The following is a 15,793-nucleotide window of genomic DNA, read 5'->3' as shown; positions in this document are numbered from 1 at the left end:
TCAACAAGACTCGAACATATCACACACACACTCACCACTATCAATCAATACCCCAAGCACAAAATCAACACTCAAGCACCTCTCATCCCAACCAAGCAGCCAAGGAACAGCCCATCACAACTGTAAATCTTCCCTACCTCGGCGCCACCTCGCACAAACTACAACGCATCTTCAAGTCCGCCAACATCCAGGTCCGTCATACATCTTCCAACAAATTTCACAATTCATTGCACTCACACAAAGACAAGCACTCCAGACACAAACAACCAGGTGTCTACCGTATCCCATGCCAATGCGGCAAGTCTACATAGGTGAAACAGGGAGATCGCTAGAGACCAGACTGAAAGAACACAAAACATGCTACAGACGTTCGGAATGGGAAAAGTCAGCCATCGTGAAACACGCTCAACAGTCGGAACATCGCATCAACTGGGAAGACAGCAAACTCATCACATCCATCAAAACTGGAACACACGACGCATCAGAGAAGCCATAGAAATTCACACACACGACACTGTTACACAGGATACTGACTCCACATCAACAACATCTGGCTTCCTCTCATCAACAAACAATCAAACAGCAATAATGACAACAACAACACACTCTCTCCACAGCACATTCCCCCTCTACTTCTTCCTCTCATAATTCTTCCCCCACCTCTTCACAACAGCGCCCACGACGTCAACCGCGCCTTCCACTCACGACCACACCTATCGCTGGTTCCAGAAGACGCCCTCACCGACACAATTCATTCACACCACCGGCGTCCACCCCATCTACCAACCCGGACTCCAATCTCCGGGCACGACCTACTAACAGCCAAGTTAGCCATCACAGATGTACTCCCCCACTAACACACCCCAAGAACAATAGAACGCATCAACGACCACAACACTCCACCACAGCCGACGCTCAGCCCGCCTGCGAGCCCGCCTCGACCGACCTCTTCCATCTAGGTCCGCATTCTCCATATATAGCCGCCTCTCCTCAGATCACGCTTCACTTCTGACGAAGGACAGTCAACCTGCCCGAAACGTCAAGTTCCTCGGTCCTCCTAGTTATTCTCATAACTAGACTTCTTGCTCTACTTTCACTAGCTGTGTACCTTACTCAGTGTTTCATTTCTCTTTCCTCTCTCTCTCTCTCTCTCTTACACTTTGTCTGTTTCTACACTACTTATCTTTTCTTTTCTTTCTGTTCTGTTCTCTTCTGTCTTCTTTTCTTCTTCTTTTATTTCTTCCTTCCATACAACCCCAACGGTCCTTTTCAGGACCACTAGTTTTAATTTACACATTTCTTTTACAGGTTATTTCTCTTGTCTTCTCTCCTCAGGTCTACACTTTTAACCTTATTTTTAATTTCTCATTTTTGCATTTCTCCCACAGGAACCTTTTCAGGATTTAACTGTCATCAATTCCTCTCCATTATTTTTCTTTTCCGCAGCAGCATTTAATTCTAGGATCTACCAATAGCTCCCTCTAATTACGTCTTGAATTTCAATTTGTTCTTTTCTTCTTTTCATTGCCCCCCCCCCCCCCTCTCTCTCTCTCTCTCCCTTCTCTCCGCATATCTCACTTCTCCTCTACTTACCCCTCCTTATTTCTGTTAATCGTCCTTTCTCCATTCATTCGCATTCCATAGTCACACTGTTCGCCGACTTCGTTCTCTTGGTTTCATGAATCTTCACTGCTCTCCCCTATCTCCATGATTCTCCAACATTCAACTCCTTCCTCTTCCTCTTCCCTTCTATCTCATCTTTCCCCTTCTAACGATGTCCGAACATCTTACTTGATTCTCACACTATTCTTCCTTACCACTCTCTGTGTTCCTTTCTCTACTGTCTCCACTAGTGCAACTTCAACTTCCAGCCCATTACTGTCTCCCACTCTTCACTTTTTGCCCTCCTCACAACCCCCATATGTCGCTTCCCTCTTCGTTTCTCCTCTTTCTAAGCTCTTCTTCCAAACTACGATCCGGTTAAGGACTACATACACATGGTGTCACCGCAAATCTTTCTTCCTAAGAGATCATTTTGGTAAAAAGTTCAACAGCAGCATTTATCATTGAGGCGATTTGTTTCACAGTAGATTTATTCAAGGCTCCATATACACAGGTGTATATGTGACCCTGCACCTCAAAACAAACAAAAAGTCGCCATACATGAATTTTTAGTTAAGACCATATTCTGAAAGAGCAGACTTTAAGCTTTAAAATGATGTATAACTCAAATCAAATGGACTCTCCTAACCTATCTAAATATTGGAAAGAAAGCACAAACTCAGGAAAAGTGTGAACTGAGAAAAGAGGCTCTGAAGTACAGTGTCTATTCAAGCGCTTCATCTTCACCACACCGTGCTGGCTGTGCGATGAATGGGACAAAAAACAGGAAGTAAACCACCAGAGTAACAACAATGAAGGGATTATCAGATTAAACTGAAATTGAGCATGCCTCATTAACACATTCTGTCCATAATTACTGTCAACTTTCAAAGCAGTAGCACTATCCTTTCAAAAGTTATTAGAGTTGAAAGTGAAGAGTGTGGACAAGGTTTTTCAGAAATGAAATTTAAGGGATTCTAAAGACACACCTAATCACACTATTCTACCAAAAATGTTCGAGATAAACTGCTAAAAAAACACACTTTCCCGCCTGTCTTAAGATACCAAATTTTAGCATAATGTAAAAGAAGGCCCGCTCTTTCAGAAAATATGAAAAAGTCAAGTTCGGCTAGGTTGACCCATTTCACTTATTTTCAGTCCTCACGCAAAATCAGGGTGTGCGACTTTATGTTCGTTTTAAGGTGCACGGTCACATATATACTCTAATTGATTTTCTTTACTTCTAGAACAGAATGTATTCATTGTAATTTTGTTTTTCAGAAGTAGGGAGAGCACTGTCGCGACTCAACGACAGTATCGACAGGCGTTTGACTTTAAACAGATACTGCCAGAGGCTGAATAAAGACTAGTTGTGATAGTGGAATTTCTCATGAATAAAGCATTCAAACCCTGGCCATTGTTCAGGACCATTGTCAGGGTGTTAACCACACACTCCCATACACACCCATTGACCCCTGTGCAAAGTGAAATTTTCTACAGAGTGTTAAAAATAGAGCAAAGTCTGGAACCTAAATGAAATTAATCATGGATTTCATGAAACTTATTTATGCTTTCATATTTAAACCACCTCCAACATCATTGTACACTATTCAGCTATCACTCATATCAATGACAGTGTTATTTGATATATAGTTTTTGAATTATTAAGAATCAAAAGTCGGAAATGTTTTTTGAAACACCTAATAGTTACGCGCCGTAAACTGTATCGCGATCGTCCATGTCCACAACATAGCATAGAGTGCTACACACGCTACTCACCGAAATTCATCGGCCAAGCGAGAAAGAAAAAAACACTCCTGGGATCATACCAAGCCCGACCAAATCACCTAAGTCCGCAGAGACCCTGCCGAACTCTCGTGACGTGCCCCCAATTTGTTACAGAGGTTAACTTGGCCTAACGAACCTTCATAACCACCAAAAATACCGAGACTCTCAAACAAGTTGTTTGGTCGATCTCGGTCATCTTATCGAACTCTGTATTTACATTCCTCCGCGGAACAATAAAGTGCCCAGAAATGATAGTACAATACACATGTATCTATAACACCCCCCGCGCCCCAAGTTTACAATGTTTTCGTGTAGAGTCTCCAAGAATAATATGCGGATGGCATAAGCGGGGGGGGGGGGGGGGGGCAGAAGGGGGCAGAGAGCTTCTGATACTTGGATGAGCGCGAGAACCCCGAGTCTCTTATTGTTTCAAATGTCGTTATGATATCTATAATATACGCACTATATATGAAGAGTTTGTTTGCAAAAACCGATAAGTCCATTTTAAAAGATTTTGAGTTACGGTCTCTGTCATAAAGTACAAAATAATACCTTTTAAATGAAATATTGGTCACTACATATAAAGGTATATTTTTGAAGTTATAGTCAAAAGAAGCACACATTTTCTAATTATTCTCTTTATTTTTCTTGACCTTTAATCGCAAATATCTCTATTTGGCAAATATGGACTTATCGGTTTTTGCAAACAAACTCTTCATATATATATGAAGAGTTTGTTCGCAAAAACCGATAAGTCCATTTTTGAAGATTTTGAAGTACGGTCTCTGTCATGAAGTGCAAAATAATACCTTTTAAATGATATATCGGTCACTACATATAAAGGTACATTTTTGAAGTTATGGTCAAAAGAAGCAAAAATTTTCTTATTATTCTCATTATTTTTTTTGACCTTTAATCGCAAATATCTCCATTTGGCTAATATGGACTTATCGGTTTTTGCAAACAAACTCTTCATATATATATATATATATTTTTTTTTTTTTTTTTTTTTTGGGGGGGGGGGTTAGAGGGTTATTCCGCAAGCATTACGTCATTTACTATTCTGTCATCTGTGCAGATTTTATACAGTTAACAAGGATCAAATGACAGCCTCGGCCATGCACTAGGTATTGATCTGTTAGGAAACTGTTTTTTTTTTCTTCAAGGAATGTTTGATTATAATCTAATTATAATTATAAGAGGAATAATCAAAGAGAGTAATAACTTCCTTGCCTGGATATCACAATAGCTACTTGTGTTAGAGTTGCACGCACTTGTTGAAACGAATTGACAGTGTAGGAATGACATTTTCGGTTTATTGTTGTTCTGAAAGTATATCATAATTGCTTGCATTCTACTCCTTGATCTGTACCCAGGGAAATATGATTAAAGGATTCGTCCGTCGCTCTTGTGAAGTGATTAAGCTTTAATGTTTACGACAATATAAAACTATTGTTGCATGCCATGTGACAGTCAATCATGCTCAAGTGCTCTCTCTTTCTAGTCTTTACGGAATCACGCAAGGAGACAGCAGTTCTATTGCGACCTGCAGCCTTTGCATAGATTGTGTACGTAAAATGCGCCTCGGGTTTCTCAGTGTATGCAGTTGTGATCCTTTGTTCTGAAATCCATGACTACTGCAGGATGAATCTGCTTGGAGCCCTTTTTATATCTTTGTTCACATCAGTCCTTGACAATGTTTTTGCCTCATTCTGCACTAGAGGTTATTCAGGAATGTTCACCATGGAACCGAAAAATACGGCTGTACGTGCTGGAGAGAACGCGATTTTTACCTGCTCCATTCGGAACTTTAATCCATCGGTTGATGATTTGACGTGGCAGGTTAGTCCTCCTGTACCCGACTCAGCGAAGGACCTACGTGAGACATTCGATGATACAAATGGCGAAATGACAAGCACAATAATATTGATTGCCGTCCAAAAGGGGCCTCGTTTTTTGAGATGTGCCTACCACACTCCTGAAGAACAGGGCAAGAAATGCTACGTTTCGCGAAGTGCCCAACCTGATGTTTTGTACTTTCCTAGCCAGTCAGATGTAACATGCGCAGCTGCACCACAAAGTTCTCTGGGTCTCCATGAGGGGTCTACGGTCTCTCTTCAGTGTGAGGTTCACCAAAGCAATCCACCTGCTGACCTTGGATTCACGTCGTCAAGTAATTTCATGCTTCCCTCCCTCCAGTCTCCGCATATTACCCAAAAAGGGCTACTGAGAATTATCCAAAAGGATTTAGTTGTGTCAGTTGAGATGCATATGAAAAATATTACTTGCGTCGTCACGAGTGAATACGAATTTCCAGGGAGACTACTCGAATGCTTAATTGGGCCGATAAAAGTGATGCAAAAGCCTACATTAAGTGTGATGCCTTCTCACGCGTTACTGTCTTCCCAACTACGGAGAAGTGTGGCCTTCATGTGTATAGCTGAAGGTTTCCCGATGGATTTTACATTCGCTTGGTCTTGCCAGCCTGAGTCAAAGGTGAGCGGATGCGACTCTCGGAGCAATGTCGCAAATATTTCCATCAGTCCTGATTCATTGACCAACGTAGTAACTGCTCAGGATGAAGTAGTAGTCACATGCTTATCCTCAAATTATGTTGGAACATCTGCAAGGAATATAACGCTAACGATTGTAAATCGGGAGATGTTTGAATCTCCAAACGTACAGTTATCAAGGGGACCTACTGTCCCCTCTACCACGTATCAAGAAGTGAAAAGAAGGAGTGAACCAACAGCTCTGACAAATGTATCCGTTAGTCCATCTTATTTTCCCAGTATCACTGAATCTTCGACTAGAACTGGCAAATATTTCTCGCTTCATGCCCAGGTTGACGCGGGTGATAAATTACCTATTCGTCCACATGATTTTCTACATACCACTGAATCTTTATCACCAGTACTTTACACAACAAATGACAGCTTATCTACCCAAACCTCTGAAGAAACTGTAGCGTCTTGGGCCTCGAAATCAATTCTTTCGGGAGCTAAAACTGGAATCGATAAGTTCCAAGGCTCAACTTTGACTATGTGGCAGATAGGCGTTGTTTCTGGAATTGCTGTTCTTGCAGCATTCGTCATATTCTTCGGAACAGTAATAACATTACTCATGTATAGAAATCGACAAGACAGAAACAAGTTTTCAGTCTCAAATAGGAACACGGAATGCACCTACGATGAAAATACCGTTGAATTGCGTCTAGAAGCTCGTGGAAACCAAATTGACACTGAAGTTTTCGAAGAGGCAATCTATGAAGAACCTGATGTTGCGCTGTCTCATCCTACGGCATTTGCCATCAATGCCACTCACACGTACGACACAGCTCTTCCTTGTGCTACCTCCTCAGTGTATTATAGCTCGGATGGCAGTGGAATATCAACCGAAGAGGCCCTTGATAGCACGTGGAATGCAGGAATTGGTCCCCAACATGCCAACGTGACTCTCACGGCCTCAGAGAGATGCTTTTCAAGCAACGTTTACATGAACCAGTCGGTGGTCGAGAGCGGGAGGAAGAGGAGTAATGATACGACAAATCCTCCTCACCATCCAAGTTTCCTCGAACTCAGGAAGGCGATGGACAATATTTTACCCCCGCCACTTCCCAAGAAAATAGGGATATAGATTTCAACATAGCAGGCTGGATCCTAACATGACGCTCATAACGATTAGAACAACAAATCGACGTGTTCAATGATATACCACGAAGTGGCGCATTGGCAATATTTTGATAGTGTATTTTATCATTGTTAAGGGAAGACGAGGACTTGATGGGAAGAGGTTTAAATTTTTTGCCCCATCAAGGTCATCCATGATAAAAGCTTGTGGTGTCTATAGGTAAAAGAACACAAATGGGGAGGGAAGGATATTTCAAGGAAATGGTAGGCTTTGTACTCATTGGTTTTGCGTTGTAATTGATTTATGAAATCTCGCGTTATTTTCTGCGTTCCTTTGTAATTGAACGTTTTCATATGTGAAATACAATGAAACGAAATTCATTTTACACTCAAAAACGAAAACGAAAACCAAAAAGAGGAAGTAGTTGATACAACGTGGGTCGTGTGAAAGAAAAAGAACGATGGCTTTATTGTATTGACTATTTTCATCACGTCTGTACGTAATGGTGATTTAACTTATCGTGCTTCATCTAACAGTTCTTTGCAGCACAATTCTGGAGAGCACTTATTCTTCTAAAGAAAAAAAAATACACAGTATTTTTTTTTTAGAGGATAGATGTAGCGTGATACAAATAATAAAGCAATTAGAAAGACTGTATCATTAATACACATGTTTTGCAAATTACGATCATATTATATTGTTTCATTCTGCATGATGTGTTTTGTATGTTACATATTCTATAATTGAGTTTGTTGGCATGCTGTTTTGATGTTTATGAATACATGTGCATATTGTCGAAATGTGCAGGGCCTTCACAAACAGCATTATTCAACTCACTGACGAAAACAAGTCTAAAAGATAAATAAGATAAAACATAAATAGATAAAAACGCTAATAATCTCTATTTGGTTTTGTTTTAAAGGGTGTGTGAAGTTCTAGTTGAGGTGAAGATTTAGCTTTTAACGTTTTGCGAGATAATCAGAAACCACTCTTTGAGATGTGATGCAAAAACCACTCTATGAGATGTATCAACAGTTTGGTTGATGAAGGTCGGTTCGGAAATGGCTGAGATATCCAAAAACAAAGTGAAACAAAGAGATCCTAATAAAAGTCGCCTTTTGTTATTTTCATCACTTTTTTTTTGGATATCTTAGCCATTTGAAAACCAAGTTTTATCAAATGAACGTTAAATCCTTTTAAAAATTACATGCTCTTTCATATTTCATAAGAGGTTTCTCATTATCTCACTTGGGAATGTTCAAAACATGCATCTCCACCTCAAACAGTACTGTACAGTCCCTTTAAGCTTCTAATTTTAAAAATATGTACAGCAACATAACGATTACTCTCTCATGTAAGATAATGTAGAAATATGAGTTGGTCAACCCAAATAACCCATTTTGGTCAATAATCTTAACGGGAATCGTAATCTGCGGTCACATTGATGGAAGATTATATGCGGTCACAATGTCAAACGTGGCGTTTGCACATATTGCCGCAACCATGTGATTGGCAATATAAAATAATCAAGATTTTACTTTTTGTGATAGTATATTTAGGTAGTTAGTATGAAATGTAGACACGTCATGGATTCCTGATTATTGTTTATGTGTTTCAATATTTCTGAAACACTGCAAAGTTTTGTTTAACAGGCAATACGGTAACGTCCAAATGCCACTTTTTCGAAATGTGACAACATGAACGCAATGATAGGCATATAGAATGAAGAAAAGAGGAATGAGCATGAAGATAGTTTCGCAGTCGACGAATAAAGCAAGGTTCAGGTAGCAAGTCTAATACTTGCAACGCAAAAGCTCTGGTAAGAATCTGAGTGAAAATGATCAGTGAAATAGACAAAAAAGGGCGAAACGAATATGGGTTTTGAATTTCGCGAGAGGTTGGTCCCTAAATTGTCACCAGACAATCAAAAGCTAAAGCTGCTATCACGACTATACCGCAGTGCCTACAGTTCGTCTAACGATGTCAAAAGACCCACGCACGAAGACGAAACTCGAAGTTCCTTTTTGTTTGTCGGTTTGTTTGTTTGTGTGTTTTTTTTTTTTTTTTTTTTTTTTTTTGGGGGGGGGGGGGGAGGATCAGAACACATAATGTTCCACTTTACCATGTTACCCATTGCAGAGAGGGACGGGGGGGGGGGGTGGATGACTTGTAAGAGAACTCAAAGGAAAATCTGAGGAAAAGGTGGATTTCGAATTACAGTACTGTATAGGGAAGGTTCGTTCCTACAGTGTGAGTTTCGTTTGTACACTCAGCAAAAAAAAAAGAAAGAAACTAAACACTTTTCGAGATTATATTTCTCATATAACATTCGGCTAAAAGTTAATTTATTATACACCATATTAAAGATAATTTAATTGGCTATCAACGCGGTATGTCAACAAAAAGGAAAACTTTGCGCATGAATGAACACCTTTGTTTTTCTCTTCCAGGGCAAAAAAGTAAAAATAGCAAAACTGAGCAAGTTGTCATTCATGCGAAGGCGCTCTTCTATATAACAATGGAAACAAACAACAAATTTCACACAAAAAGCAGCATGAATTAACTTGCAAAAATAAGCCTATGATCTCTATGATATCTTTAAAGACCCAAAGATCAATGAAGGCTAAACATAATGGTGGAAAATGAAGAATCTTTTGTCAAAACTAAATTCAAATGATATAAGAGAAGAAGCAATAATGAACAAAAATGGCAGAAATTTTATGTTTCTTTTTTCAAATTAGAAAATTGTCAATAATGTTTAGTTCTTGAATTTGTCTTATGAATTCTCAAAAAAGTAAAAGAATGAAATACAAAAAGAAAAAAATCTGTTCATTTAACCATGTTTATGCATATTACTCCCTATATCATTTGAAGTTTGAGTTGAAAGAAATTTCCCCCTTTACTTTCGGCTGCACCTGTGATCACACAAAGTAAAGACGAAGGTAATACGCTTTGACAAGATGTACAGTCACGATGACGTTACGAAGACCAAAATGAACACACGAATTCAACACGAAGATTGACTTTAATAAGCTAACGCCACTCGCCGTCATACAATAGCGAACAAATGGGCCAATGTATAGATCAGAGCCGAACATTTCCTTTATTCTGTATCAATAATTATTTACTGGAGAGTGTGACTCCTGAATCGGCAAACATTTGATATGATAATATTTGTATTAGAAAAGACATGATGTACTATAAATTACAGAGGTACCTTTTCTTCCCTCATCATGCTTTTCTCGAAATGGAGATAATGATTGGAAACGATCATAACATTTATGTACAAAATGTGGATCCATTTAAGACATACTAATGCGTGTAAATATAAGTACTATTGGCAACTAGATACGACTATTAGATGATTAATAACGTCATGCTGTAAATCATGTACACGGAACAATATTATGTATATAAAGCTAAACTACATGCAGTACTAGCATACAATTCCAGGGAAGATGATTAATGGGCTACGGAGCGAGAAAAGAATGCATAGAAAGTTATGTAGTTTATGATACAATGAATAAGCGGTTGGCAGTCACACTCATTCTTTGTCTTCATCAAATAAATCTTTTCTTCAAAGGATGTGAAACCAAAACTACACTTATTACCATAACGTTGACAATATTGAGGGGCATCTAAGTCATTAGGGGCGAATGCACTTTTGCATTGATGTTTTATATCGCTATCGCTTCATTGTTGTTTATTGCATTGTCGTTTCAACAAAACAATAATATCGAAGCCCATAGCATTGGCATGACTTTTCGTTCTCCGCCCATCCATTTCGGAGAACTATTCAAGAAATGTAATTATTTAACTTCTTACCTACAAAAAGGTAAATTAATTTCATTTAACAAGTAAAAGGGAAATGGATAATTATGCAAACGCGAATTGAACAAAGACAAGAAATGAGTTGAAGTAAACAACAACAACAACAACAGCAACAAACCAACAAACAAACTTTCGCGATGAGAGTAAAATATACCAAAAAATAGATACAGCACAAATGCCGTGATTTTGTTTTCTATATATTATAAGGTGTCAACCATAATCATGAAAATTACATGAAATCGTCTGTATGACTTGCCGCTGGCTAACGGTTTCCCTTGGATATGGTATATGACGGCGGCATCTGACGTAAGTGTTGAATTCGACATTTTTGTAGCATTTATTGTAAATATTTTGTCGATGTACTGTATATGTATTGTATATTATGATGAGGTTAATGAATGAAGTGTAGAAGATTTTTTTTTTCCGCCCATGACGATAAGACAAAAATGCATAATGTTATCAGAATGACTTCATTGAAAGAATACTTCTAAATTGAACTTGAATTGAACTTGATTGCCACTTTAGTCACTAAAGTGAATCATTCATATATGTATGTGAGTGCGTGTATATCATGTGTGTGGATTTTTTTTTTCAATTTTTTTTTTTTAATGAAAACATAACATCGAGATAAACGCTGCAGATTAAAACAAAAACAAAACAGCCACAGAAGCAACAACAACCAAAAAGAAAACCACACCGCAACAGCGACATGACTGCTAAGGTTTAAGATCGTATCAATTATTGACAAAACTATAACTGGTATCATAAACCCGCACCTCGGGTAACGAGTTCAATACTGACTAGGGAATTTTAGTGATAGATTTTTCTTTTTTTCCAAAGGACAACAAACAAACAAGCAACCAAACAAGGTCATTAACATTATGCCGTACGTAATTGAAACAGATCCTTTGCTAATTATAAAGTTGCAGCAGTCTTTAATTCTTATTGACATATCCAAATGTTTTAATAATATTCATATGAATATCGTGGATCCGTATTTGATTGATAGTATGGAATATACTATCATAACAGAGATAGGGTACAATAACCCTATACGTGAGTCAATTTCCTGACCTTTTTAACGCACGACATCATTTCAGTGAGATCTAGACGTCTTAGAAGACTTATAAGGAACTACCGAGAATCTGCTCCTCATGCTCTTATATATTTCCCTCTGTTTTATTTGCCCTTTTCTAATCCTTTTTGGTTGCTGCCGTTTTTTTTTTTTTTTATAGACAAAATAAAACCGATCAGGAAAAAAAAAACACTACACGAAACACTTTTCACTCGTTCATGGTTATCTTTCACAATCAGATAATTATGTTTCGTCATTACTACCCTTTTGTTACATTATTAATGTTTCATGTTTTTGTTGTTGTTTGTTTGTTTGTGTTTGTTTGTTTGTTTATTTGTTGTTGTTTTTTGGCACAGCTTGCGCCACGAAGTGTCGCCGGAGGCATTGTGTTTTCGAGTTGTCCGTCTTTCCGTCCGTTCGCCCGTCCGTCCATAATAGATTTTGTGGACAGCATCACTAAAAAATCATTTGAGGAATCCTAATAAAACTTGGCAGGTATATGTAGGGGGGGGGGGGGGGATTAAGTTGTGCCTATCAAGTTTAGGAGCCAGATGCTCAAGGTCATATGCTCAAAATTTCACTATTTACAACATATCTATATGCAATGCCTGAAGGTATGTTTTTGAAACTTTGTGCATACATGTTTTACCTAATTAAGATTCTCTAGTTAGATTTTTTGGTCATGAGGTCAAAGTTCAAAGGTCAAAGGCTGAGTGAAAATCTAAAAATTTCATTTTTTTTTCTCCATATCGCGGAAATGGCTCCAGGTGTCCTCATGGAACATTGTACACAATATGCATGTACTAGCTGGTAGAGATTATTTAGATAATTCTGGGTCATGAGGTCAAAGATCAAGGGATTAAAAGTCAAGAACAAGTCATTAAATTTCAATTTTCCATCATATTTTGCATTGCTTGCAGGATCTTCCTTGAAACTTGGAGTATACATGTATTACCCAATAGAGATTATCTACGAAGTTTTTGGCCAAGAACATCAAAGAATGTTAAAAGGCCAAAGGTCAAGAGAAAGTGCTAAATTTCACTTCGAATTCATCCATATATCGGAAATGGCTGAAAGTATCATGCAACTAATATTTATGTATGTTCTGCTTGACAGTGATTCTCTTAGGAATTTCAAGGTCATAGGATCAAAGGTCAAGGGTGAACGGCTAGGTAAAATTTCTAACAATTTACTACTTCATACATAAATCACACTTTTTCTCTATACCTTGAAATTGCCGTATGCATAGACTTAAAGTCAAGTAAAAGTTCTCAAATCTCAAATGTCATGCTCTCTAAGAAAATGTAGCCTTTCATTTAATTAGATATAGTTAAAGGAAAATGAACACTCAACACATTTTAATATTTTCCATTTAGATGTAAATGTCATCACAAATTTTCAAGACGTAGTATAGACCTATTAGGATAATAATGGCGGAGGCATACCAGCTGGTCGCCAAAGAGACATTTCTAGTCATTTTTATGATATTTTCAATATGTGTGTATACACTTGTAAACTACTTCCTGAATTTTTTTCTTATTTTTGTTGTTTTTCAGCAAGGCCCTTAAAAAAAACAAACACATAAAATGTACGATACAGAACATCAAAATACGCAAAATTGTATGAAGAATAAACACATTTAGCTGTAAAATGTTACAGAATATATAAATCATTAAACGATAATTAAAACTGAATACAACAATGCAATAGACATTATTAGACACCGTAAATGAACTGTAAAATCATCAATATTATATAGATATTTATGTAACTGCAGTGAAATAACACAATTTCAATTCAATTACAAAAACAACTGAAATTATAGATCTGCAAAGCTATGGTAATGTACTGAAGAGTTATGATTATGTAGATGTTTGTACAAGTATGCTTGTGTATGTGTGTGTGTGTGTATGTGTGTGTGTGCGTGTGTGTGTGAGTGTGTGTGTGTGTTAGTGTGTATGTGTGTGTGTGTGTGTATGTAGGTTTGTAAGTACGATGAGTGTTTGAGTATGTAGGTGCACTGCGCGGCAAGAGCTTAAAAGAAGGCAACACTATATACGACAAGTACAAAATAAATGCAACGCACATTGTAAAGGATATGACTGTGGCGAGATTGTTTCACTGAGCTGGGGTACGTACAGTTTTTAGCTTGACATCACAGTAGAGACGTAACACGACCCAACTCACTATTAAATATGGAAAGCGAATTTGCATTTCGACATTCATCAGGAAGAGAGTTCCATACTTCTCCTCCGATATTAATGAAGGTTTTTTTGATAGAAATTTGTTTTACACAGTGGCTTCCTTATTAATTTTATGTTTGAATTGCGAGTTATCCGCAAAGATACATTGTCGTTAAAGCAGAACCTTTCACACAATATTGATGGAGCAATGCTGTTCACACATTTGTACATCATAATGGCGATATTTTTCTTAAATAGTGTTTCGACAGTACACCACCCGAGGTTTTGTAACACTTGATCAGATGGGGTATCCCAAGTATATCCACTAACCATATAACCAGCACGTTTATGCAATTTGTTTATAGTAGTATGATTAAATTCGGATGACCAAAGAGTTGAGCAGTACATTGCATGAGGTAGAACTACCCCCCCCCCCCCCCCAGTATAATATGCTTAATTGGTTCGGAGTAAATAAATGCTTTATTCGTCTAATCATGCCGAACTTTTGTTGCATGACTTTCACTGCAGCATTATTGTGGTGTTTAAAGCTTAAAGTTTCGTCGATAACAACACCAAGACATTTGCTTTGTTCTACACAATCTATTTCTATATTATCTATTCTAACGTTCAATTTCTTCCTTGGTAACGTATTTAGTCTTTGCCGGGAACCTACGTACCAGCATCACCTTTGTTTTTTGCGTATTCAATACTAACTTATTTGTTGTCGTCCATTGTTTCACCTCCTCCAATGGTTGAGGTAACTGGTTCTATATTGATTCAACAGTTGACCCGCCAACTAACAGAGTAGTATCATCTGGAAATATATAGATGTTACCGGTTTTAACACTTGATGGCAAATCTTTGATATATATACTGTGAACAGGAGGGAGCCTAAAGACTGAGCCTTGCGGCACCCCAGCTGAGATCGATCTTGAATTGGAATGTTTACCTCCAACAACAGTGTATTGACGCCAATTACATTAAAGATAGGAATCAAACCATTTCAATGCATTGTTTGAGCAGGGAGGTTCTAGAGAATGGAGTCACAACCGTCTTATTTTCTTAGCTAGATGTTCGAAGCCGCCGCTCAAAAATATTTGAAGCATGTGGCAAACTGGATCTGCCGCTCAGATAGGAAGACAATTGACTCGTGTCTCATTGCATAATCACCAGCCACTTTCAAAGGAGGATATGTCTTTGTGATGGTAATTACTTTTCGCTATCCCTTCTTATGAAAGGTAGGTGGTAAAGACACGAGGATGCGCGAATAGAAATTGAGCAAAAAATGCTGAAATATAGATGAAAATTACTCGAATAGGCATACCCGGGCACTAATCTGATATATCTATCAATAAAGAATTATACTTGAAGACTATTCCATATTAGTTTCATTTGCGGAAATTAAGCGGAAAAGTGATAAAGGCAGCTTTCCAGGATGGTACAGTTTTAAATATTTTCACATGATACAGCTCTGATTTACACTTTTGCGTAAATTTCTGGACGGAATTCACGGAAAATAAGCAAAATATGGCCAACATTATGATTACGTTCAAAATGAATCTTCAGATTGCTCAGCAAGACGGCGGCTTGGAACATCGATCATCAAAGGCACAAGTGCACATGTGGAATTCTTTTGTACATCAATAGAACTCTGACAACTGTTTGAATAATTGCAGCCAGTTGG

Source organism: Diadema setosum, chromosome 3, assembly GCF_964275005.1.
Source record: "Diadema setosum chromosome 3, eeDiaSeto1, whole genome shotgun sequence".
NCBI lineage: Eukaryota > Metazoa > Echinodermata > Echinoidea > Diadematoida > Diadematidae > Diadema > Diadema setosum.
The sequence above is the reverse complement of the archived record's forward strand: the minus strand, read 5'-3'. Positions refer to the sequence as shown.